This window comes from Pithys albifrons, chromosome 28 (genome assembly GCF_047495875.1).
Source record: "Pithys albifrons albifrons isolate INPA30051 chromosome 28, PitAlb_v1, whole genome shotgun sequence".
Classification (NCBI taxonomy): Eukaryota; Metazoa; Chordata; class Aves; order Passeriformes; family Thamnophilidae; genus Pithys; species Pithys albifrons.
In genome coordinates, this window is record NC_092485.1 from 3,479,982 (window position 1) to 3,502,162 (window position 22,181).

Consider the following 22,181-nt stretch of genomic DNA (forward strand, 5'->3'; position numbering starts at 1 on the left):
GTTTTTGCAAAATGCAAACCCAAATGTCTAAGTAAAAATTTGTCACTGGGATTTATGAGCACCCTATTAAGATGTTTCCATTAAAATTCTGTTTAATTTCCTACTAACTATTAAATAAAATAGTAAAGGCAAATCAATAACTATTTAAGAGCACAGCATAAAATTAATTCAGGCTGTACTTCAACCACTATCCTCACTACCTCCTCTTCAAAAAAATAACCAAAAACTCACTCCCAAATCAAGGCCAAAAAAATTCCAAATACAACCCCAGGACTTGACTGAGTTTTAAAAGTTGTGTTTCTCTTTAATCTGCTTCTACAGATATAAATACACAAAGTTACAATTTGATTGATATTCAGCATTAATGTGGCTCATCAGAAATTAGTGATGAAAAAGGAAGTCTCCCATATTATCCTAAAAAACAAAAAGTTTTGATCAAGACCCACAGCCAGGGCCAGCTGAGCTTCTGAAGGCTTGAAAATAACACCAGACCAAGGACAATTCTGAATTTCAAACAGCTACAAGGAAAAAACATTTCAAACAGAAATGACTAAAGATTTAAACTTATGGATGTTCAAAGGAGTCACTTCCTTTTCTCTGGGAAAACAGATAACACGTTCCTGCTCTTGGAATATCAAGATTCCTCTTTCAGATGATTTTTGAACCCTGTGAAGTTCCACAGGGGCAATCTGTTCTCTAAATACTCAGCACAAGTTCAAAGTGCCACTGAGTGCACTGTGCACGTGCACAGCACAAGAAAAAACACTGCAATATATAGTACAAAGAAATGTTTACAGTTGTTTATGCCCCAGACGATGATTCAATACACAATTAAAACTTTTATGTTCGAGTATATCCACATGTTACACTCCTGCTATTTAATTACTTTTCAGCTTTTTTAAGAACAGCCCTCAGACTGGATGAACAGCCACGAAATGTATCACCAATGACCTATGTCTGTATATTTGCAGCTTATGGTTTCAAATATAAACTGTTTTGCTACACTGTGTAAACACGAGGCTCCAAATAAAAGCATTAACGTGTCACTGGACTTATGCAGTGCTGGTAATTCAGCCCCTTTGGCACACAGATCCTCTCAGAACCTCCAGCAAAGCTACTTACCCTAAAAACAGCCAGGCCAGAGCCAGGACACGTGATGGTGACAGACACCACTCGGCTCCCTGTGATCCTTCAGAGTGACAACTCCAGGCTCTGACACCGCTGGGCCTCGAAATGTCACCACATCGCACCCGGTCCCTTCATCAGCCCTCCAACACCCTTCTGGGCACCTCTCCTACCTTTACAAAGGCTGGAAGAAGTATTTGCTTTTAAGGATAACTCTCTGTGGCTGAGCTGGTGGCACACAAACACTGTGCAAGAAAACAGATTATTTTTAGCAGCGGTGCCTGCGAGCGCAGCACTTCCTGCCGGCTCCACCTTGGAGAACCACTCACACACACACACACACACAGACACACAGACACACACACACACAGACAGACACACAGACACACACAGACAGACACACACAGACAGACACACACAGACAGACACACACACACAAACACACACACAGACACACACACACAGACACACACAGACACACACACACAGACACAAACACACAGACACACACACAGACACAAACACACAGACACACACACACACACACAGACACAAACACACACACACACACACACAGACACACACACACACACAGACACACACACACACACACAGACACACACACACACAGACACACACACACACACATAGACACACACACAGACACACACACACAGACACACACACACACACACACACATAGACACACACACAGACACACACACACACAGACACACACACACACACACACAGACACAAACACACACACACAGACACAGACACACACACACACACACAGACACAGACACAAACACACACACACAGACACAGACACACACACAGAGACACACACACACACACAGAGACACACACACACACACATAGACACAGACACACACACACACACAGAGACACACACACACACACATAGACACACACACACACACATAGACACAGACACACACACACACACAGAGACACACACACACACACATAGACACACACACACACACATAGACACAGACACACACACACACAGACACACACACACTGCCACTCCAAACCCAGCATTTCACAACTTCTGCTACCTGCCACAACACGGGGAGGCAAGGGACAATCTGCTGAGAACTCCAAGTGACAATCTGCCCGTTCCTAACTTGGCACGCAGAACTTCTGTTGGAATATGTTGCCAGTCTTCACTCGCGTCAATAAATCGATGCCTTTTTTCCTGCCACGCTGATGAACAGAACATTAAATGTTTTTATTTATTACACTGATTTTTTCCATAGCAACAGGATGTGAACATGGCATTCCCAGCGTAATGAAGTCACTATAGCAACGTGATAATGATGTCAGAATAATCAGCATTTCATCCCTGGCGAACTACATCACTTCTATGAATTCAGAAAGTTGCAGACAGCACAAAAGTAAGTGTGTTCCATCTGAAACTTCCCTTTAACTTGCCTAATTCTGGATAACTTCCCGTTAAAGGCACAGAGCTTTGCTAACACTCCACTTTCTCCAAGCCTCATCCATCACTTCCTGAAAGTCTCACAGATTCTCACATTAAAGCCCTCTCAGACCTGAGGGATCTGTCACAACACTGAGAGTTACTGACACACCACTCCAGCAGGAGAAAAGCAAGGACACAAATCCCCAGAGTGACACATTTCATGGCAGACAGACACTGTCAACTGAGCAGCCTCTTCCCTCAACTCCTCAAATAAATCTGGTGTCTCTACGTGGAGTAACACAACTGCTCAGAGAGAATCACAACACAAATTACAGAGAGCTGATCCCATACTCGGAGGCAGACAGGCGTTTTCAAGTCAAACAACTATTTTAAGAAATAGCATCTCTCCTGTCAGGCTACTGAAAGGAGAAAAAGCCAGTTTTTATGGTTTGCCCTTCCTGTTTGCAGCTCTTTCCAACTTTGCAGAGCAAAATCCAGGCACTCATTCCAGCTCTGTGTCGGTCAAAACTGCCTCGGTGTGTCCAAACCCCAACACTCCTGCCGAGAAAGCTCTGCAGGAATCCTCACACCAAACCCACACGTTCTGCACCTCTAATATCACAAGCAAAGGCACCCAATAAACAAGAAGTATCAAAACACCAAAATTTCCCTGTGCAGCCAATAGTTTCTCTTTAAAGTGAGCAAAGGAAGTGCAAGAAACCTTTTCAGAGCTGACGTGGTCTGAGACAACTGGTCCTTGGGCTGGGAGGATGAGGCTGGCCGGGATGATGAGGATGGGCCACGAGGATGAGGATGGGCCGCAAGGATGAGGATGGGCCGCAAGGATGAGGATGGGCCGCAAGGATGAGGATGGGCCGCAAGGATGAGGATGGAGCACATGTCTTATAAGGCTGCCCCTTTGACTTGTCCCACCTGCCCAAACCTCCTGCTGCCCATCTAGGGTGGAGAAGTGAGGTGGCTGGTGAACTCTATCTCTCATCCTGCCATCCCCATCCCTTGTTCTGCCATCTCCCTGTCCCTCATCCTGTCATCCTCACCCCTAGTTCTGCCATCCTCCCATCCTGCCATTTCCAACCCTTGTCCTGTCATTCTCCCATCCCTTATCCTGCAATCCCCTGTCCCTTATCCTGCCATCCCCATCCCATCCCACCTTCTCAGCCCCTCTCCCCGTTTCCCTGCGCCGTTCCTGGGGTGGGCACCGCACACCGCTCCGGCCGGGCCGGCCCGCCCTGCCCTGCCCTGCCCGCCGGTCACTGCCGGGGCCGCCGCAGGGCCGGGGCCGCCCAAGATGGATGTCCAGCCTTGGCTGGGACGGGCCGGGCCGGGGCAGGGCAGGTCGGAGCCGGGACCGGAGCAGAGCCGCCTCCCACCGCAGCTCCGGGAGCGTCCTCGCTGCCCCCGCCCGGACCGTGCCGGACCGGCCCCTGCCGTGCCGTGCCCTGCCGTGCCCTGCCCGCTCCGCCCGCCCCGCCGCGGCCTCGCCAGGCCCGAGCGGGGCCCCCTGTGCGGCCGCGGCCTCGCCGCGCTCCCCCCGCCCCTCCCGGCGCCCCCGGCCCCGCTCACCGCCCCAGCCCGGCCGGCCCCGGCGCCGCTCGGCTCGGGCGCTCCGCGCTCCGGGCTCCGCTCCGGCTCCTGCTGCTGCTGCTGCTCCTGCTCTGCGCGGCGGCGGCGCCGCGTCCGCCCCGCCCTCCGCAGCCGCGGCCCGGGGAGGAGCCAGAGCGGGGCGGCCGGGCCGGGCCGGGCCGGGCCGGAGGGAGCGCGGCGGGGCCGGGGCCGGGGCAGGTGCGGGGTGGCCGCGCCTTCCCCGCGGGGTTGGGGCACTGTCGGGGTCGGGCGGCGGCGGGAGCGGGGTTTGAACCCCCGTGTCCAGGCTGGGCCCCTGCGGCCGGGAGGGACGGGCTGGAGCGGCTGGAGCTTGTCCAAGGAAGGGAATGGAGCTGAGAAGGGGCTGGAGCGTGTCCAGGGAAGGGAATGGAGCTGGGAAGGGAATGGAGCTGAGAAGGGGCTGGAGCGTGTCCAGGGAAGGGAATGGAGCTGGGAAGGGAATGGAGCTGAGAAGGGGCTGGAGCAGCCGGAGTGGCCCAGGGAGCTGGGGGGGCTCAGCCTGGAGAAAAGGAGGCTCAGGTGGGACCTTCTCACTCTCTGCAACTCCCTGAAATAGGTTGTAGCCAGGAGGGTCTGGTTCTGCTCCCAGGAACCAAGGGACACGACAACAGGGCACAGTCTTAAGCTGCACCAGTGGAGGTTTAGGTTGGACACCAGTAAGGATTTCTTCACAGCAAAGTGTGATTAGACATTGGAAGGGGCTACCCAGGGAGGTTTGGAGTCCCCATTCCTGGAGGTGTCCAAGGAGTGACTGGAGGTGGCACTCAGTGCTCTGGTTTGGGGGACAAGGGGGGCAATGGGCACAGGGTGGACTTGATCTCAGAGGTCTTTTCCAGCCTAAATGATTTTGTGATACCACCTGGTGTCCCCGTCCTCCCAGGTGAAGGTGACCCACGAGGAGGGCCCTGCTGCTGGAACCTCCTGGCTGTGACACCTCCCGGCTGTGGCCTCTCCTTGCCCTTCGCCATCCAACCAAGGGACAGATGGAGACAGGCCACGAGTGGCACTGGGTGGTGACAAACACAGCAGGGAGCGAGCGGATCACTGGGCTGAGGGTGTTTCCATGTGAAGGGGAAGATGCCATGATCTGGTAAACGGACTGGAGTTGGACCAAGGGTTGGACTTGATGATCTCAGAGGTCTTTTCCAACCCAATCCATTCTATGATTCTATGCTGCACAAGGCACATGAGGGACAGGACAAGAGCAGCAACAGCTTTGAGGTCACCCAGCACGAACACATCACTGCTGTGGGGCTCAGGCCCAGCATCCCATCACCTTCACCCCTTACAAAGTGTTTCTTGAAAAAACAGCACTTAATAGTGTGGTTGTTTTTAATTTATTTTAAGTGTAGAGAATAAAGAACTGTAACACTGAAGTGTAACATCTCTAACAATGAAGAAACAGGCAAAAGGCAGGAGGAGGAAGTAGCACGTGTTTGTCCTGGTGGTGGTTCTGTGTGGCTGAGGGTTTGTGAGTGACAGCAGCCACACAGAGAGGAGCAGGTCAGAAGTTCAGCGCCGTCACTGCACAAGGTCTCGTGGGCTGGTAGATGGCCCCCACTCCAACTATAATTCAGCTGTAAAATACACACTCAAGAAAAGCTAATGTCAACAGTTAATAAATTTCAGGGGGGGTGTTTCTGGTTAAAAATGTATAAATTTTTATACAGGAAGAGCTCAGGATTTTAATGCCCAGCTCTCCATGAATGTTACCTGAAATGCAGGGGGATATCTCAGGTCTCCAAGCACCTCCTTACATAACCAGGGCCAGGATGGGCACTGCAGCCACCACCCCAAGGACTCTCCTGGTGAGGCTGCAGAGGACTGTGCCAGAAGCAGCAGCAATGCACCCTCTGCCCTGCCCACACTCCTCTGTCACCACTTGCAAAACTTCAGGGACATGAGCATTGTAGCAGTCACACTTCCATCCAGAACTCTGACAAAAATGCTAAATATTACATGTGTGAGTGTACAATGAGGAAACTAAGACAGAGATTAAATGACACATCCAAAATCCCCAGGAAGTGAGTGGCCAGGGGACACATAAAGCTCCGAGTCCCCACTCATCCTGTGTAATTGAGAGGGAACTGCTCTAGTTCTCCCTCTCACAGCTTGGTGAGTGCAGCAGAAATAAATACCCAGCACAGAGAATTTCGCTTCCAGGTACAACTCGTGGCTGCTGATAGTGATCTGTAAATCCCTGTTTTTATGGCTTAAGTCCTTGCAAGGTGTCTCCTTCCCCGGGGACCACCGTGCTGGGAGCGAGCAGGTGAATCACTGTTTAATTGTATCGCTGGAGGCAGGGCGGTGTCAGCAAAGGGATTTCCACATTTTCTGTCTCTGCAGGACTTGGCAGCCTCAGCAGAGGCTCCTCTCACAGAGGGACACTCGGTGTGGCAAAATCATCTGCCTTGAAAGATGCTCAGTGGTTGAGCAACGCGTTTCCTCTGAGTACAAACGTTATCATGAAATCTGCGAATTTAGGAAGTTACAAGCTCGATGTTTAAAAACACGAGGTTGTTGTTGGAAAACATGCAGAGACAAAATATCAGCAATTATTTACCTTTTCGAAGCTGTGGCTCAGGAAAAGCATCATTCCTATGGACAGAAACTGCACAAGGACACTCAATTCCTTTAAGGGGCTCAGTGTATATGAAAATATTTGAGCATTCTGCAAAGATTTAAATTTCCTTTAAAATTAAATCTTTAATAAGCTTTGCCCCAAATATCAACACATTTGCAGTTTTCCTGCTCAGCACTGACTGAGGAGTTTTATTGTATCCGAGGAACCACACACTTATCTATTGCCTGACTTGTGGACCATCCTCGGAGTTTCAAAACAATGAGGGTCCAGCCACACCCAGGGCCTGACTCAGCAAGACAAGGCTCCTCTTTGCTGTCTGTTGTGGGAAGGTTGACTTTTTTCCCCATTTTCTGCAGGTTTGAGTGGAAGCTGATAACATTTATTGCTGAGTCAGTCTTTGCAAGTACATGAAATTAGATCTGGATGAGTCTGAATCTGGTTATGAAATGATTAAAGAGAAGGAGAAAGAGGTCCAAGTTCAGCTGCAATCAGAGGCACTTTTCTTAATGAGTCCAATAGGGAATAAAGCTGGACCTTAATTTCTCCCAGCCCCAGATTTTGCCCTCCTTCAGCAGGATGCTGCAGCCCCACAGACAGACCCTGTGTCACTCCTGTGCTGCTGCACTTTATCTCTTGTACAACAGTGGGTTGCCCGTCAGCAAATCCAGCCTGTCAACAGGGTGTTCAATCCCGTGTCCACACCTTGTCTCTCCCTCAGTGCATTTCCCAGTTTATGACAAATCCCATTATTTCAGAGACATCCACTCTGTTCCTGACATCACCTGAACCTGCCTGGAGTGGCTGAAACCTTCTGACATCCCCAAACTGTGGATTTCTTCTCCACACCACCTTAACAACAACACAGGGTTATAAGCCAAAGAGAATTGATTCTCTGCATCCTGTCACATTCAGGATACAACCTGTAACGTCCTGGACACAGCCCAACAAATCCAGTGACCCTTCACACTGCAGTTTAAAAAAAAATACTCTAGTTTAGCACAACCATTATATTTATACAAACAGGAGTTGCCACAGTAATGTCTTTTCTAAGCTTTCCAATCTAAATCCAATGATATTGATATTGAATTAAATTATATTGAATTATACCAGCATTTCACTCTCCTTTTCCTGCAGTGTAGCGACAGTGAAAGACTGGAGGAAAAATGTTGTTATTTATCCCCAAAACCTGCAGCAGGATTGCAGTTTTTCACCTGGTTTTGCAGCCAAGTTGCAGTGGTTTCACTGAGGCTTCTGCAGACAAATTAAAAGGGAGCATAATCCCTCAGGACTTCTTTAACTCCAAAATAATAATTGCCCAATTGGATAAATTATCACCAGTTAGTTCAGCTGATGTAAATATCTAGCTAAGGCCCATTTGCTGATTTAGTGAAATTCAGAAATAATTTGTGATTGCATAATGACCTTGGATTCCTGGCTGATAGAATCAGAGGGCTGGAGACTAAATGAGAGTGTATTTGACACCATGCAGGCTAATAACACATTATTTTATTGCTCTAGTTGTTAGAATAAAGGTCCTGACTGCGTGATGGTCCTGTCCTGTCTGGACTTCAGCTGCACAACTTACAATGGTAGTTTTATTAACTATAGTCATGGAAGAATCAGGGAAAGCAAAAAAAAAAGCTCAACACAAGCTTTTGAAGTACAAACATAATATTTTCTTTACAGATGAGATTGCAGGGTATCATTAGAAGCAATGACTTAATGGTGTAATTAATGAGTGCCCACATCACTCCAGCAGCTCCCTGGCTGAGGCTGTGGGTGCAGGGTCAGTGAGCACACAGCTCCCCTCCCTCCTCCAGCCCTGATCCCACAGCTCCCCTCCCTCCTCCAGCCCTGATCCCACAGCTCCCCTCCCTCCTCCAGCCCTGATCCCACAGCTCCCCTCCCTCCTCCAGCCCTGATCCCACACTCCAGAGGGTGCCGTGTCCTTGCCACGATCCGACCGTGGGGGATCAGGTAACACACACCTGCATGGCAGGGTGGAGGCAGGGGAGCTCCAGAGCCTGTTCTCAGAGCAAACAGCACCAGACTCCCCTGCTGAAAGCCCCAGCCCTGCTCAGACTGCAGCAGACCTGTTTTCTCCATGCCCGCTGTCTGCTGGGTGAAGCTACCAGATAATTAGGCAGATGAGGTGGGAGGTGTGGAATCTGGGGAGGTATGGCTGGTCCCAAGGCAGTTCTCCACGAAAAGGTCTAACAGGTTTCCAAAGGGAAAGCCTGGAATGGCTTTTCCATGAGCTCCAGCCCTGGGGCAGCAGTGCTGGGGCTGTTCTCCTCTCCCAGCTCATCCAGTATCATTAAAGTTGCCTGAAAACACAGGGACAGCTGAATCCCAACTAGGAGCTGCAAACACTGAGATACTTTCCAAATTTGAGCCCTGAGGATGTCCCAATTGGGAGCACAGGGACTGCAGGAAGGATGAGGAGGCAGGATCAGGGCTCCCTTTATCAAAAACACCTGGGCTTTCCTCCTTTGTGACTGTCACTCTGAAAGGGACACAGGATGGAGGCTTCTTATGCAACTTCCCAAACCTTTCCCTACCCTGCAAGGATGCCAGAAAAGCCCAGAGTCAGTCTGGTGTCTGCAATCCTGCAGAGTCAGGAGAAAAGCAGATACTCATAGGGGTTTCTGGTTCAAGGATTTTATAAATATCATAGGAGGCTGTGAAACTCGCTGGGGAAGGAAGCACAAATCCCACTTCCCTCTGCTCAGCTATGGCAGGGAACTGCTTATTATCATACACAGGGATTCCCATTTTTCAGTCTAATAGCAACATAATGGGCTGGTTTTAATAAATGCTTTCTGGAAGCAAGAATTAACTTGTCCAAAGCAGTAGCAACCTGGCATTTACTACCAGAGGAGCCTGTTGGAAAGGAAATGACCCTTGGAGAGCTAAATCAGGAGCAGAGACAGGAGCCTGTGCACCTCTCCTGGCTTTAATCACAGGTGTTAGTGGTGGGACTATATTTGAATTAGTCTTCCCAGCAATCTGTTATCCATGCACCTCCTCACTGCACAGCCAGCCTGCTCATGGCAGGGAGCTGCTATTTTGCTGTGCTTATTTTTGGATGGGAGAGGTGATTTTGTCTTTCAAAAGCTGAGACACACCATGGGAGATGGTCCCAGCAGCAGAAGCTCCTACCTGCATGAAACATCTGACCAAGTGGAAATGCAGAGGAGTATTGGAGAGAGTGATGGGAGGTTTGTATCATTTTTATGGAAGCAACCTTTCAGTTGGAAGGAAAACTTGTCTTTTCTCTGGTGAGGAAGCTGGAGGATGTACTGCCTGCACAACCTTTGCCCTGGGACTTTCTACAGGTACTGATCATAGAATGGTTTGGGTGGAATGAGACTGTGAAGCTCATCCCCTGCCATGGGCAGGGACACCTTCCACTAGCCCAGCTTGCTCCAAGCCACATCCAACCTGGCCTTGAACATTTCCAGGGTGTTTTATTCCTCCTCCCAGTCCACTTGAGAACATGGTTACCTGCGAGAGGGAAACATCAGAACAGTCCTACCCCACGGCCAAGCAGAAGGTCACCTGCCTCTTGCTTGTGCCAGCAGCCAAAGTGAGAGAGAAAACAACAGGAAAATATTTTACTCCTCCATGAAAAGGAGAGTGAGTTGCCCCAGGCAAGGGCCCTACAAGGCCATGCAGCACAATCCAGGATTCACACACATCACAGTAGCTGGTGGGAATGGAGCATATTGGGACATGTTTGTAGGATATTTGACAAAATCTCCAACAAAGGTGCCTTGGTGGGTCTGGGTGGCATCACCACAGAGATCCACATAACAGAGCCCAGCCCAGGGCCTGATTCTGCCCTCACTTATCCCATCCACAGTTTGCAAAGTGACTTGATCAAAGCTGCTGTATTTGCAGGAGACCAAGAGAAATGAGAGGAGACTGAAGTTCCCTGATCCCCACACAGCCACTGCCAGGAGAGGCGCAGCATCAAGCAGGAAAAACTGGGGCAACAGAGCTCAATGTGAGCAATAACAAGTGTTATTCTTTCAGCTGACAAACTGTGCTCTCTGCTCAAAGGCAGCTGCAACCACCTATTTTCTGCTATTACCCAACTTCTTCCTGTAGAGCACTCTGGAGTCAGGCACTGGCTGGGTGGTGCCTCAGTGTGTCACCCGGGTACCAAACCTCACCCTCCACTGCCAGATGAGTTCACCCATTTCTGGGGCAGACGCACCTTCCCTTTTGCTGCTTTTATTTTGTAAAATTCAGGCAACATATTGTAGGGAAGTATGAGTGGAAAAAAACCCCAAAACATAAAATAAAACCTAATTTTAACTAGTAGAGAAAGTCAGAGACCCTCTCGCTTTGACAGTGTAGGTTTGCTTGAAGCCACACAATGAGACAAACTTTGCCTTGAAATTATCATATATATTGAAATGAGGGAATATTTAATTCAATAAGCACTTGCTCCCATGTTTCCTTTCATGAGGTTGACACACTTGTTTTCTTTAAACATCATACAATGACTGTGTTGTAGCCAAGGGGTAATTTTTAATAAGCAGGTAAAAGCAGCAATCCAGCTATTTGTATATTAGCTGCTGGAAACCCCTTAAAATCCATGGAATTCCTTCATTACTGATCTTCCCAGTGGATAGCTGCTCCTATCCAGGGTCAGACCTGGTGGTTGCCAGTATCCAGGGATTAGACATGGTAGGAAATCTCCAGACACTCCTCGTGCCCTCAGCCAAGCCCCAGGCCAGCAGCACAGCCAGGGAGAAGGCTGCAGGACAGGCTTTATAGGGACATCAGTGAGGTAATAATGAACCCACTTGCACCTGGATGAGAGATGTGTGCTTCCAATTAGTGCTGCTCTGCTGTCCTAAGTGGACTTAATCATCCCCATGGCCTTGGAGACCCTCCAGCATCTCTTATTCCTCCTCCTTTCAGGGGTTAGCGGGAGCTTGTCTTAAACCAGTTGTTTCAGGAGAGGCTGCTCCTCAGCTCTTTTATTAGTTGCTCCACTATAATTACAATTACAATAACACTTAGGCTTTTGAAAGCACCCTTTGTTTTCTGCTTGCTCCCTGAACACGAGGGAATAATCCCAGCTTTGCGCTACTGCCTCGGGAAGAGCAGATATTTTCCTGCAGGAAGGCTGTTCCTTCATGGTAACAGGAAAGCAAACACTAAAGAAGAGGGAGCACGAGGCAGTGTCTGCTCCCAGCCTGTGCTGAGATGTTCCCCTCCCAGTACAGTCATGCTTGGTACTCTTGGGCAGAGACAGCGTGTCACAGTCCCCATCCAACCAGTGAATTCATCCCTGGAGTCAGCTGTTGCCTCCTCAGCGGATCATGAGTCACTTCCACTCCAGTTATTACTCAGTTGACTGGAAACTGCCTGAGTGAAGGCTGAATGTCCTGCTCGTGTTTCTCCAGCCCTCCTGAGGTTTCTCCCCATGGAGCCCCCGGGAAGGGGGTCAGTGCTGCCACTGGCTCAGGAGGGCTGGGCAGGTCATCCAGTGGTGCTCAGACACCCACAGCAGCACAGACTGATCTGCCTTTCTGAGCTAAAGATCATGGGAAGTGGTAAACTCCTCAAAAGGTGAGCCATGGTGTCTGTGGCTCATGAGCAGCATCCCCAGTGGAAAATCCCAATTACATCCTCCAAACATTTGGGGGTCCTTTGCTTTTCAACACTTTCCTCTGTTGCCCTTTGGAGAGAAAGTGTTTGCATAAATAACAGCAGATGCATTTGAAAATAGCTCGTCTCCCAGCCCGTGTTTAGCAATAGAAATGAGCAAAGATAAAACAGTTGCATCTGATGTGAGAAATCCAGCAGATGGTTTGCAGGGAGCTGCAGCCCGGCTGGCACTGCCAGTGCCGGCGCTCGCTGCCCGCACAGAACATGGCACCCAGGGCAGCCCCAGCTCCCTCCTGGGACTCTGCACCAGCAGCAACAGCCTTGAAGTGCTGTTGGTTTGTTTACCTGCCTGTTTTCAGCATTAATGAGTGTCCATTCTTGAGGTGCTGACTCCATGTGGCTCCATCCAGCTCCATGCAGCTCCATCCAGCCCCTTTGCTGGGGCTCTGCTGGCACTGCCACCCCGGGCCAGCCCCAGGGACCTCTTTGTCCCACTGCCTGGTGAGTCTGTTTTCCACCCTGAGCTCTCTGAGCAAAGCACAGCCAGGCCAGGGAGCTGCAGCCTCCCCTTGCCCCTCACTGCTCACCTGGGCTTGAGTTTGCAGGACTAATAACTGAGCCCAGAAGGTGGGAAATGGATTATTGCCCACAAGCAGTTTGGTAACAATTTCCATATTACAAGGAAGGCTGTAATGAGTCTGAACTCCCACTGAAGCAGGAGTGGCTCACTGTCAGTCTGAGAAGGAAGATTTACCCTGGGACAGGCTACAGCTGGCACTGCTTTGTGACCAACTGCACAGAACAGCAGTTCCTCTCCCCACATTAACACGCAAAACCTTCAAGACAAGCCTTCAAAACACATGCAGCCATTTGTTCTCACACACAGCACTCCAGTTCCTTCTCCATTTGTCACCAAACCCTCCAGTTTCCCAAAGGCGTGTCCACTTGGAAATGACAAACTCCTGTACGTGACTGAGGATGGTGTGGGTGTAGCCCTGACGGGGAGATTCAGATGTCGTGGACCGAAGCTGGATCAGCATTTAACCAGGTATTGGGAAAAAACCTGAACCACTGACCCCACAGCACACAGCCCAGCAATGTGTGGACAGGACAGAGCAGGGTTTTAGGTCACCAAATTTCTTGACTTCCCACAAAACCAGGAGGGCAGATGTTGGATTGAGCCCTGCTCCAGCCATCAGGCAGAGCCAGCCAGGAGAAGGACCCTGGGATTGTCCCTGCCTGGTGGGGAGGTGTGGGATGAAGCTGTGCTGCCAGGGCTGTTTTCTCAAGGAACAAACATGCTGGGGATGGGGGTGTTTATCTGCCACATCTTTTACTCAAAGAAGCCAAAAGGTCTGCCGAGAGCTGCAGATCTGTTTGATACAGCAGGATGTGTGCTGAGCTCGTGGGGCGATGGGGGCCAGTTCTTGGGGTTACCGTAACAACAGAAAACTGCACTTGCTTTTCCAGAGTTACAGAAACCGCAGCGATATCAGAGCATTTGATCGCTTGTTTCGCTGCCTGTGCCGTGTGTTGTGGTGAGGAGCTGCATTCCAGACTGACGGGTTCTCGCTGATGGCTCCTGTCACCGCCGTGTGCTGCCGATGGGCACGTCCCTGGCAGGGACTGAGGCTCCCCAGCCCTGCCAGCACCTCCTTTGCTCATCCTCTCCTCTCCATTCCGTGATTCTGTGGCTCTAAAAATGAGCTAATTGAATCGTAGAGTCATATAACACCCTGAGTTGGAAAGGACCCACAAGGATCACTGAGTCCAACTCCTGTTGCAGCTTTGTCACATCCACCTGGGAAAGTGGCACCGTGTGGACAAGATGGATTTTGGGTGGCACAACAGGGTGGCTGTTCTGAGAGCTGGTTGCAGTGTTTGCCCTGGGTGTTTATCTGCCAGGGACCCTTGGCCATGTGCTCATCAGGCTGGTGGTAACGGGGCAGCCCTGGAGATCCTTCCTGCCCTAATGACAGCAGACATGGCATGAGGCCGTGCCCATGCCAGGCAGGCACGAGGAGACAGGATTTCCTCCACAAATTCAACATCCAGGAGATAAGGAAAGCAAACACTGTTGGTGTGAGGCAGGGCAGTGCCTGGAGATGGGTCTGTGTGCTCTGGGTGCTGCCCTTCTCCCTGCCCTGCGCCACAACCCAGCACGAGGGGTGGGGAGGAGGAGCTGCCCCAGGGATGGGCACCTGTCCCTCCTGGAGCTGGCACGGGCTCACAGCTGGGGCTGGGGGATGCCAGGCCCACACTGCTGTATGAATGTAATTATAATATAATTTAATTTAATTGCATGAGATATTATGATATAGTGAATTATGTATATTCTATAATAATATATAGGATAGTATATTATTATATTATACATTAGCATATGTTATATAATAAATTATATCATAATATAATAATATAGTTACAGAATCACAGACTGCTCTGAATTGGAAGGGACCCACAAGGATCATCGAGTCCAACTCTTAAATCAGGGGATTGAATCCATGACCTTGGCGTTATTATAATATATAGAAACATTTTTATATAAATATCTATAAAATATATCTGTTTATACATTTGAATCATAGAAAGGCATGGGTTGGAAGGGACCTTTTTTGTCTTTTATATATATATATATATATATATATATATATATATATATATATATTTATCTACTATATAAAAGATATATATGTCTTCCTATATCTGTCTGGGTCCCACTCAGCTCTTGGCTCCTGTGCCCCCTGCACTGCCTGCTCCTCATGCTGTCACAGGAGCTCTCCCTGCTCCATCCCTGCACAGAAACCTCAAGGGAGCAGAGTTTCCATGTTCCCTCTGCCAAAGGAGCAAAGCCCAGCTCAGCAGTTTCCCCCCCACGCCTTTGCAGTGAGGAGGAGCTGAGGAGATGGAAACAGGGACACTCCATCTCCTCCTGCAGCAGAAACTGAAAGGGCTGTGCCATCCCATTTCCCAGAAACACAGCCAGCCATCCCCTCCAGCTCCTGCTGGGGCTCTGAGGTGCTGTAAACTGCACAAAACAGGTACTAAATCTCATTCTCACACCAGGAACGAGTGTTGTGATATTATTTAGCCAATTTAAGTTCCCTTCCACTGTAGAGTAAATGTGTTTTGAGTCCTCCAGCACTGACAAATCTTATGGGGCAGACTCCAGATGCATCATTATGAGGCTCCAAAACTTAGAGCAAGTGTTTAGGAGTAATTTATTTTCCCCCAAATCTTGGCAATGAGTGTCATTAACAAAACTGAGTTTTCTGCTGCAATGAGAGATGTGTGTGTTTTGCTGTAAAGAAAAACAAATCCCTTTTTTTACTAAGGAACCAAATAACATCTCTGAGTTAATTGTAGAACAAAAGAGGCCTCAAATTCTGTCATCCATCATGCAAAAGGTTGGATCAAAATATCCATATATTAAAAATAAAAGGTATAAATAATGCTTCCTTCCTAGAGAGCTTCCCTGGTAAACCTGGACCTTTCCAGGGCCCAGCTGCCTCCAGCTCACCTTCCTGTTGGTGGAGCTGAGCCCCCAGGGAGACTCCACGCACCTCTCAGGACCATTTCCCTGGAAAATGGTTTGTTTTCAGCAGCATCTTTGATCAAATAAAGACCCAAAACCTTTAATTCCTTCATTCTGTGTCCCAGGAGGTTGTTGCTGTGTGATGGTGTGAGATGGGCACTGAGCTGCCCTTGTTCCTTCTCTGCCCCCAGACCCAACAACATGTTGTATTATCAAACAGGACTGAATTTCCCTGCAGAGCTCAAGCTGAAGGGACCAGCAAGGTGTGGGAGCCTGAATGGCATCATTGGAGTACCAGCCCCGTGGATGCCCCACTCACCTCTCTGGTTTGGAGCCACCAGCTCCTTCCTCTCCAAAAGGGCCTTTGGGGCTTCATTTGTTCATTTGGAATTCCTGTTCCTCAGGGGAAAGCCTCTGCTTCCACCTCCAAGAGGATTACTGGGGCCACAGGGCCAAATCCCTCTGTTCACTACACCCATGTAAATCTGGAGTAAGTAAATCCTGTTAAGCCATTGGGGCCACTCTGGGCTTACCCAGACAGAAATGGCAATACTATAAATAAGATCTTGGTTTGATTAGGGAAATAAAGGCAGGAAAAGAGCACTTGAAAGATATCCAGAGGAAATATAAGCTCCCCCCACTACAAGTAGTTGTGCTGACAATGATGAATTTGTCCATGAATGCCAGTCAGAGAGTGAGTCATGTTTCATAAATAAATTACAGCAAGATATTCATAGAATCATAGAATATCTTGAGCTGGAAGGGACCCACAAGGATCATCAGGTTCCAACTCCTGTCCCTGCACTGGACAGCCCCAAAATCTTACGAAATGTTCTTAGGAATCTTAGGAAATGCCATGGTAATATTCATTTAATCCAGGACATTTGTAGTCTGAGATGCCACTAAACATTCAAAATTCTGAGTAATTCAGTGACCTCATATCAACACATATAGTTCCTGTGGTTGATGTTAGAGCCACTCATTTCAGGCAGTGTCCACTCAACCCCTGTTGGAGAAAAACTGATCTGGAGAAGCTGCTAAATGGGGTTTACCCCCCGTGTCCTCAACCCCTGAGGTCAGGGAGGGCAGTGGCAGCAGTGGGTGCTGCCTGTGCCAGGTGGCTGCTCACCAGAGGGGCAACAGCACTTTCCTCCCTTTCTCTTTTCACAGAAAGGCTGCTTGTGCAGTCCATTGCAGTTAAATAACTTGCTGGTGATCAAAAATAAGAGCTGGGAAGAGAGTTCAGGGCCTTGGCTTTGGTGTTTCACCCCATCCTGCCTCCCCCAGCCTTGCCATACTTAGATGCAAAATTATCAGCAGAAGAGTTTATAAAATGTCAAAACAGTTTCTCCCCTGTCAGCCAGAGAATTTGTGTAAACAGAGCCTCTTTAAAGAACCTCTTGCCAGCCCAGAACTCCCTTTCATCTCCCCAGGATTTATTTTATGCTATTTTCATGGGATTTTAAAACCAACTCTAATGAAGAGTGAGGATGGAAAGTTCTGTGCTGTGCAGGAGAGCCCTTGGAGGTGGTGGGGGTGCAGCACCACAGAGCTCTGGTGGGATCCTGGGGCTGCTGTCACCTGCCAGGGGTGGCAAAGCCAAGCAGAAAGGCTGTGAAACACAAACTGAGGGGTGATTTCCTCTCATCATACAGGGGAGGTGACTGCTCAAAACTGCCACCTCCTGCTGGGTAATATATCTGTGTGCTCTGCAACAACTTGGAAAAGCAGCTCTGGGAATAAAATATTCCAAAAAGCTGCATTTCCCAAGTCAGCAGAGAAAACACAGAATGACACAGTTCATTCACAGCCCCAGGTACTTTGAGAGAGATGACCAGTCTGGGTCAAGGAGAGCTGGATAACCAAGGGGAATGCTGCTCCCATGGGCTGGCAAAGGTCACTGCCATATGTGGGAGCAGGGCTGGCATCACACAGGGCCAACTGCTGTGCCCTGGCTGCAGCTTCACCCACTCCACAGCCACACCCGAAGAAAACTGGAATAAACTCCAATTATACCACAATTAATGTTAAGACACACAAAAATCTCATTTGTCCAAGCTGCTGTCCCTGCATTCCTGCCCCGTTGGTACTTGGAATTCCAGGGGCTGACGAGCAGGAGCTGTTGCAGAGCTGCACCCCAGCCTGTGCCAGCCATCTGCTGGGCAAACCCACCGAGCCATACTGGTTTGACAGCCCCATCTCCCTCCTACACGGGCGCTGCACTCCCTAACGAGCTGAGCCAGAAGAGCAAACACATCCACTCGCTCCCAGGTTTCGGGAGGTGTAAAATCCAAAGCCACACAATCAATCCAGCCGAGCAAAACCGCGTCGGGAGTGTAAGTGTCGCAGCGGCCCTTGCTGTTCTCTGAGTGCAGGTTTCAGCTCTGCAGCAGCATCTTGGGGCAGTGGAAATGTCTGGCTGTGCCTACAGGGAGCAGCCACAGGGGAAGGGATGCCATCCCGGGCAGGGATGCCATCCCCATACATGGAGACAGCTGCTGCTGGGAGCTTTACCGGGCCCTTGGACTTAAAAGGAGCAAAGCTCTTCCAAAGGCAGCTGCGGGGCAGGAGCTGAGAGCCTGCTCTGGAGAGGTGAAACCCCCTCCTGGCAGTCCCTCTGCTCAGCTAGAAGAGAGTTTGGGGCCATGTTTCCTGCCATCCTCGGTGTGTGCTCAGTGCCCTGCAGAGCCCTGGGCTGTCCCACTCCCACTCACAGCCAAGAGGAGGGCTGGGCTGTCCCTGCCGGGAATGCCGAGGTCACCACGCGTGCTGCTTGAGAAATTAGGCAAAGCCAGAGATTGCTGTCTCGAAGGGATTAAAATCCTGAGGGAATGCCAGCCATGCAGTTTATCCGTGGTTCTTGTGGCATTAACACTTTATCTCCACCCTGATCTCTCTCACTGTGAGACTGTGGGCTCAGGCTGTCCCAGGGGCTGTGGTCACACGTGCTGCACGTGCTGGTGGTGTAGGGTTTGGAGCAGAGATGCTGAGGCTCAGGGGTCCATGGGAGCAGAGTCTGGGGGCTCCATCCACCACCAGACACTGTCACATCTCACAGCACCATCTGCCAGCTCTGGCCCCCGCAGTGCTGACCCAGCTCAGGGCTTCACACACTCCCTGCTCTGCTTTAAATAACATTCAGGACCAGCCAAGGCTGAGACTCTGCCCTGCTGCTGTCAGAGCAGTCAGCAGCAAACAGGCATTTGCACCTTCTCTGGCTGTTCCAAACACGCTGGTGAGTCACCAGGAGAATCCGATTTCCAGCACAGTTCAAGCGCAGGGAACGGGATGTGGAAGGGAAGAAGAGCTTTCCAGATCTGATTCTCTGCTGACAATTTGCTCTTGACAGTGGTTGAAATCATCTTTGGAACCAAATCTGCATTCTAAGGGCAGTGAACTTTGCCTTTCAGCACAGCTGTGTGTGTGCCAGGGGAGAGGTTTCTTCAGGTTTTCACATCTGTGAGAAGTACTGACAGCAGTTTTCTAACATCTCTGGACCTCCACGTGCAGGGGCAGGTGAAACAATCCCAAATGGGGAGTTTCAGAGGGAGATCAAAAGGGCCCTGCTCCTGTCCAGCCCTTCCCAGCTCCGTCAAGACCAGATTGACCCTCCTCTTACCATGGATGGGGAAACTGAGGCACAAAGTCATGTAACATTGGTCACCCATGCCAGGCTCCAGCCTCTCTCTGGCTCGATATTCACCACACCACAATCACTCTGTCACACCAGATGTGATCCTGCTCCACATTCACATCCTCTCTCTGATTTGCTTTTACTTCCTTCCCAGGCAGGGAAGAGCCAGGACAGTCCTCGCCACTCACAACCTCTTTGTTTATGAGCTGCTTTTTTTCCCCTATAAAGATTAAATTCTGAAGTCCCAGAAAAAACCCTCCTCCACACCTCCTGGCAGAAGAGCAGGAGTGCTGGGATGTAAGGAACAAGGAATGAGGTGTGGGATGTTGACGTCTCAAGGCAGTGAGAGCATCTGTGGCCTGGGTACCCTGACACTGTGTGAGCACAGGCTTGGGGGGCAACCAGGACCCCCAAACCCTGACTGGGGTCCCAGACAGGGCACTCCAAGGAAGGTGCCTTCAAGAAGGCTGCCTTCTCTTCCCTGCAAGTGTTATACAGCCCCACCAGAACAAAGGCTGTTGTTGACTCACATGATAAGGTCATTGTTGTAGATTTTTTTTTCTGTGTGTCACTTAGAAATAATTTTTTTCTAGCAAGTTTGTTCTCCTCCCCTCCACCCCCAAAGTGAAAAGGGAATCTGTGCTCAAAGCCGCAGCTGAGATTGCAGAGACCTTCCCTTCCTGATCCTTATCTCACCAGGATGTAGGAGGATCCTCGGGGAATAGTTGGAAGCCTTTCGCTGGAGCCATCCAAGAATTCAGCAAGCCGAGTACGGCCTTTAAATGGCAAAACCATCAAGTGCTCAGGGATCAGGATGGGAAATGCTGTTTAACCCTATCTCACTATGACATCCCTGGGCTGTAGCACACAGGAATCACCCAGCTCTCATCCCAACCTGCCTGGCACAGGCTCCCCCTTGAGCCTCCTTGTCCACAGGCACCGCCACCTCAGCTACGTAACATGATCTAAAAATATACCTTTGAATCCTAATCTAAACCAAAGCCTTAAATTGCTGGCTCACACCCTTACTCCAGCTGCTGCCCTGCTCACAGCCAGGCAGGTTTGGGTGGCAACAAACCCAGGGCTGAGTTTCTCTGGGGATGCAGCCTGGGCAGGCAGAGCAGGGCACGGGAGAGCCGGTTGGATGCCACACAGCAGGAACAGGAGTAAAAGCTGTTGGCGAACAAAGTCCCTTCTATCTGGTCCTTTCCTACACCTCAGGGTGGGTCACACCTGCACATCTGGACACAGCTCTGAGCTACAGCTTTTGATATCAGTGCAGCCATGGGGGAAGGTCTGAGCTGTTCTGGGTGACAGGAACAGGCTGGGACAAAGTGGATCCTGGAGTTCTCAGCCATCAACCCAGGGGCTGATGAACAACTGTATCATCCACCTCAGCATCATCCTCCCTCTTGTCCAGAGCAGACCCTCTGCCTTTGCTCGATGGCTGATGCCCACCTGATACCATGGAGGAATGGAGAAATGAATCCTGGACCTGCAGGCAGCTAAGCCTGATCCTTCTTACCCACAGCCCCTCCTGCTGCCAGCTTTACTGGCATATGCTTCCCTAAGCCTCCCAGCAGGAGCACAGTGCATGCTTATGGAGAGCTATTGGGCAGGGAAGTGGAGGAGGAAGCCTTCCAGTCGGGATCTGGGGTTGGATGCCTGTAAGTAAAGAGCAAGAAGGGCAGGGCAGAGCTGATTTCCACAGCAAAACGCTCCCTGATCCCACGCTCCAGCCCCATTTGGCTCCTCTGGGCAGGGAGTGCTTAATCACTTTGCAAGCTGTAAAAACCTCCAGCCCAGTGTTTCCTGAGAGTGGGGCTGAAGGAGGGAACTGGGAGAAGAGCTGAGTGCCCATGGAAGGAAGGATGCAGCACTGACAGCACCCTAGGGCTGAGGGAAAGCTGTGCTAATGTGGAGCAGGGAGAGGAGAAGGACACAGGGTTGTCCTTTGGTGACAGAGGAATCACAGCAGCCCAGCACCCTGGTTCTGTCATATTTAGGACAGGAAACAGATGCTCCCTGGTGGAGGAAACATCTGAAGAGTATCAGTGCACCTTGTGCTGTTCCCAGCAGTAACCTGGGAACAGAACAGGGGGTGCTGGGTGGAAACAGCCCGATTTGGCCCCAGCCAGGCGGGTGCAGCTCAGCTGGGTATGGTGGCATTGCCCTCGGTGTCCTCATGGGAAAGCACCTGCCCCTGAAGGAAAAGGGAGGAGCAGATCCAGGGCTATTAAACTCCTGGGCTGGTGAAAACACCACCTGGCACAGAGGCCACTCGATTCCTCCCATCCCAAAGTTCCTTTCCACCGGTGGGTGCTGCTGCCCCGTCAAGCTGTGTCAGAGCACTCTCAGATGGTGAACACTCTCCTGCCAGGAGCCAGCCTCTGCCTTGACAGTTTGGTTTGATTTCTCATTATCCTGCTCTGATCTGATCAGTAATTAATTTTTCCCCAAGTGAGTCTGTTTTGCCTGTCCTGGTAATGGCCAAGTGACCTCTCCCTGTCCTTACACCTTGACCCACAAGCCTTTCCTGATAGTTTCTCTCCCCTATCCAGCACTCAATCCCTTTGTCTGTCATCAGTGAAGGCAC

At 50.2% G+C, this 22,181-nt stretch overlaps 1 protein-coding gene across 1 annotated transcript in view; it reads right to left on the reverse strand.

Moving 5' to 3' along the window:
- The window catches only part of RAP1A (RAP1A, member of RAS oncogene family), a 38,738-nt gene extending 34,446 nt beyond the window's left edge, over nt 1–4,292 (reverse strand). The window contains exon 1 of the mRNA XM_071578456.1: nt 4,163–4,292. The gene's annotated coding sequence lies outside the window, so the exon portion shown is untranslated. The remainder of the gene's footprint in view (nt 1–4,162) is intronic.
- Nucleotides 4,293–22,181: the final 17,889 nt, after the last annotated feature.